General features: G+C 37.3%; 1 protein-coding gene and 1 pseudogene across 2 annotated transcripts in view; one reads left to right on the forward strand and one right to left on the reverse strand.

Annotated features, from left to right (window-relative positions):
- The window catches only part of LOC145503103 (zincore component SEPHS1-like), a 162,596-nt pseudogene extending 158,961 nt beyond the window's left edge, over nucleotides 1-3,635 (forward strand). Inside the window, exons 3-5 of the transcript XR_014051422.1 lie at nucleotides 311-401; nucleotides 1,488-1,800; nucleotides 2,298-3,635. The product of XR_014051422.1 is annotated as a zincore component SEPHS1-like (transcript). The remainder of the gene's footprint in view (nucleotides 1-310; nucleotides 402-1,487; nucleotides 1,801-2,297) is intronic.
- The window catches only part of LOC145503133 (uncharacterized), a 403,728-nt gene that overhangs the window by 311,718 nt on the left and 86,924 nt on the right, over nucleotides 1-5,086 (reverse strand). The gene's annotated exons all lie outside the window — the stretch shown is intronic.

Below are 5,086 nucleotides of genomic sequence, written 5' to 3' on the forward strand. Positions count from 1 at the left end.
AGAGACAGTGATCATTTTACAAAATGCTGTTTACAGAGACTAACGTCATCAACCATTGCTGAACTATCTGAATATTGTAAATGACTTAATTGAGTGTTATAAGTGTTGAAAGACGGGACAACAAATATTGATTTATTGATTAAAACAGCCCTTGAAAACTATTTTTTGTCATTGAAAAGTCCTTGAAATGTTGTTTGTCTGAAGTTATACAAACCATGTATAACACACTACTACCAGCTCAAAAGTGCAATGAATATTTTGTAGTGCCTTATTATTGATTTAACATTGATGATTTGATCTTCATTATCAGGCCAGAAAATGCAGTGGTTGGTGATGTATTGGTCCTTACTAAACCTCTGGGAACTCAGATTGCTGTTAATGCACATCAGTGGTTGGAGGATGTGAGTATAATCTAAACTGAAATCTTGTATCACATCACACCATCTGCATAGCTTACAGTATCATTGTAATAAGGGCTCTACTATGTTAAGCCTCATGCTCTGTTGTGTTGTCTCTGTTTTTCTTCTTGTATACAGTACCACTCAGATGAAAGCTAACCAAACTTTGCATTAAGAGCTGTGCATTAATACCACATTGGCTGTTTAGGCATGTTAGTCACTGCATTTTGATTTTGCATTTTAAAGCAGGTTAACATTAATCATTAGTACTGTATGCATGAGCTTTGTTATTGTTTACTGCTTTGTTATTTGAGAAAGGAATTTAAGTTGTCTCTGAATGGATTTTGTTGACTGTTGTGGTTTAAATGTATGTTTTTGCTTTAAGTATTTCTGAAACAGATTTTTATCATGTATATGATGAAGTGAAAGATAAAAATCAAACATAATAATTATATTTGATTAATTATTTTTCAAGTTATTTGTATAGGCTGTCTTATAAATGTGAGTGCAATTAAAGATTTGCACTAATAAGAGTTCTGATCATTGACAGTTCATAGCATAATTAACTGTCCCAAGGAATTAAAGCCTGACATATTGAAATTTTGTTTGTGCGGTGTGGGTTTTAAAACTCTAGCCTAGCCTTCATAGAGAGATTCCAGTAATAATAATAATAATAATAATAATAATAATAATAATAATAATAATAATAATAATAATAATAATAATAATAATAACTTTATTTAAGTGTCCAATATATTTAGCACTATTAAATGTGCTAATTGGGGACACTGTAAATAAATAAACAAATATTTCAAATCTAACATAAATGGGAATCCCAACTGGTTGGAGGCTGACCAGTTGGCTATTTACAAAATGCGTTTGAGGAATTGAACTCAGGGCTACGGAGAACAAATCCAGATAGTGGAGACTTTGAACCAGGGACCTCCAGATTTCAAATCCAGTGCCCTAAACGACTCAGCCATGCTGCCAAGTAAATATACGGTGACTATCCCTTGTGGCCATCATGGTGAGGGGGCTCTATAGTTAGTCCTCTGTATTAATATGTGGCTTGTTTTGACATCTTGACAGCCTAAGTTTTGGAACAGGATCAAGGATGTTGTCACAACTGAAGAAGTAGAAAGAGCTTATCAGAAAGGCATGCTATGTATGGCTAGATTAAACCGTAACGCTGCATACTTGATGCACAAGTATGAAGCACATGCTGCTACAGATGTAACTGGATTTGGAATTCTAGGTCATGCAAACAATTTAGCCAGCAATCAAAAAGCAGAGGTGGCATTTGTTATACACACACTTCCTATCCTGGCAAACATGGTAAAAGTGTACGAGGCTTGTGGTGTTAATTTCAAATTACTGGATGGATTCTCTGCTGAGACTTCTGGTGAGTTATTATTCTTATTATTATCCTATTGCATTGCAGACCTGGGCCTTGTTGCTCAAAGAATGGATAATGCTATTTTTTGAGGAAGCTACATTACACAATGGACCAGTTTAAAGATGTCGCTCAATATTAATTTTTGTATTTTTCATATAAACAAAGAATTTCCTACCGTACATACAGAAATACATCGATTTATCCTCCCAAATTCAGTAAAAGTGCGTTTTTTCATAGGAATCCACCGTAAACTCGTAGAAATACGAGGAGGTCAACTTGCCAACTTGTGGATGACTCTGTACACCCAGCGTCGCACTTGTACCAATGAACATCTACAAGTAGTTAATTTCAAGTTTGTTTTCAGGGTTTACTTTTCTACCACGCGGGCGGTAAATTTTGCTCATACAAAAAACAAACGTTGGTGTAGCCATGTTTGGAAATATTGTAAGTTTACATTTCCAGTAGTAGTTTTGTGTTCAAATACCTGCTGGCACCTCCTACAGGGGGACTGCTGATCTGTTTGTCACGTGACAAGGCCCAGAGTTATTGTGATGAACTTCAGTCTCTAGATGGACATCCAGCTTGGATTGTTGGTGAAGTGGTGCATGGAAACAGACAGGCAGAGATGCAGACAGATCTGAAGATCATTGAAGTCTAGCCTCTCCGCCCTAGGAAATGTAAATTGGCTGAAGCTATAACGAGTCATTCAACATATCGTCAGCAGCACTACAGTATTAAAAAGTTTATAACAATTTATTCACGGTATTACTACTAATTAACCCTCTTGCGGGTAAAGAAAACTTAATTGATCGTTATAAACTATGCATTCGTTAACGCTTGGCTACACTTGGATGGCCTGTTTGAAAACAGCAATACATTTTCACGGTTGTTAGCAAATCCTACAGGTAGTGATCCTCCGGAAGTAGGACGCTCCGAAAGTAACCACCTCAATCATTAACTTGTTGAAGAAACAATGAAAGTAAGAGATCTGTTAGGTGTCTCGTTATTCCAAAGACCACTCAACTGTACCGACGTGATTATAGATTGACCCGACGTGACTATAGATTGCATTCAACAAGATTTCTCTTTTTCTTCTCTACTTATATCCTAAACATTTATATTTTATTAAGAAGGATCGGTTCAGATATACACATTTTAGCCACTCGAAAGTAGCGAGCTTTGCGAAGTGTGAAAGTGCGAGAGTAGAACTATTAAAAGTCCGCCAAATCTGAAAGGAACGTGGGTGGTTACTTTTCTGAGTGAAACACTTTAGTCTGACCGTGCGTCGCCTAACCGATAGAAGCCGATGTCATCGTTTTTCCGCGTGAGCGCAAATGTTCCTGTCCATATTTTTTTAGGGATTTATCTTCTTAATCTGTACAAAAACGCACTGATGGCGTTTGACATAATTTTAGTGTTTACATGTATGTTGGGTTTATAGAGATGACAAGGGAACATAATTTGGGTCAAGTTAAGTGTCGTTGTCTTTTTTTGTTTTTCTCATGTTGCTGTGAAATATATTTTTTAGTCAAGGGCATCGTTTGATATCTCTGCCTTTATTGCTGCATTTCAAGTCTACAGTGCCAGGAATTGAGCAGCTTGGTACTGTATTTCTTGGCTGAATGTGTAGTGAATGTTCCTTACTGTAGAGTAATAGCGTAGGTGTCTTACATGAAGCTCTTGGGGTAAATTAATCTAAGACCTGGAGAGCTGATGTTTTTTAGACATCAATGAAAGCTACGTACAAAGAGGCAAGATATGGTACATGTGTGCTTGTTAGCAATTTAACTGTGCGTTGTGCATGGTTGCTTTGATCGATCAATTAAAATTTTGCACTTGAATATCTGTTGTGAGGTCATATTATATGCTGTTTTAGCTTTCTAGACAAAGATGACGATTAGATTGTCCCTTGGCAGAGACTGTAACCTTCGGAACAACGACCCTCGTCACTTTGAGAATTAGCAGACTTTGGGGGCTCGTTACTTTTGGAGGCTCGTTACTTTGGGGCTCGTTACTTTTGGGTGTTCGTTACTTTGGGGCTCGTTAATTTTGGGGGCTCGTTACTTTCGGGTGATCGTTACTTTCGGAGAGGAGAAAAACGTTATATGACGTTGATGGGAGTGAGCTCTTCATCCGAGATATAAGATGGAAATTCGTTACAAAACATTTGTTAGGATTTGTTTGTTACTCACTATCTACAACAGATTATAGTTCACCACTAAATTTTCTCCGATTGTTATTGGGTTAAACTGATCACATGACGGGATAGTGTTCGTCCGCGGAGAGACACTATGAGCCCATAATGCCCGTCCGAGGAAAGTAACCGGATGGATAGTACCCGTCCGTTAAAATTTTTCTGTAAACAAACGGGCTGATAGAAAATTAACAATTGAAATTGTATTAAGTGGGTTTTTTCTGTTTTCTTTTTCAAATTTTACATTTGGCTTTCACGCCTTTCATCTAAAAAAAAGTAGAAAATAATTCAATATGATATTTGAACTGGCGCGTGGAAGAAAATTTGGTGGTGAACAATAAAGACAATAGAGTGTCTATGTCTCCGAACTATCGATCTGATAGTTGCCCCTCGGAAATTTGATGTTCTTAAATCTAGCATATTTTCCCTCGAAGCTTGGCTTCTCAGGCAAATATTTCTTTTAAGAACATCAAATTTCCGCGGTGGCAACTATCTATGATGTTGATGTTTGCCAAGTTAATTGTTAGACTGTCAAGTTGAATGTTGTGATCAACTTTGATTTTTGGCGGGGGATAGAACTCCATAGATAGTTCTATCAGCCGATAGTTCCTCGACAGAAGCAAACTATTGTTTAAATGAGAGAACTTGAAAAAGCTGTGGAAATACTCGCCTGTGGGCTCGTGTTCCCATAGCATTTCTCATTCTCCCAAACTTCCACTCGCGTTTTTCTCGAATAGAAACACGGGACATGTTTTCTCTTTCTTGCATTGTTTATAGTGAAATGATCTGTTTCATTCGTTATTCTTCACAGAAGTCTGAACGAAAATTAGTCGTCGGAATCGTGTAAACTTCAATACATGTGTATTACCGGTAATGTGACTTTCATTGGCTCTTCTGGAAGCGCAGATTGTTGAGGATTATTTTTTTAACTTCAAGCTGTTGGTCTTTCTTACTTTGATTTTTCGGATTTTTCAATTTTGCACTCTACACTCTGAATTATTAGAACAGCGCCTAGCGCCTGTACACGCGCCTAGCGCCTAGCTAAGCTTCTGAAATGTGCACCAGGCTCTCTCCAGACCTCCCAGATTAAAAGAGAAA

Source organism: Orbicella franksi, chromosome 11 (genome assembly GCF_964199315.1).
Source record: "Orbicella franksi chromosome 11, jaOrbFran1.1, whole genome shotgun sequence".
Taxonomy (NCBI): domain Eukaryota; kingdom Metazoa; phylum Cnidaria; class Anthozoa; order Scleractinia; family Merulinidae; genus Orbicella; species Orbicella franksi.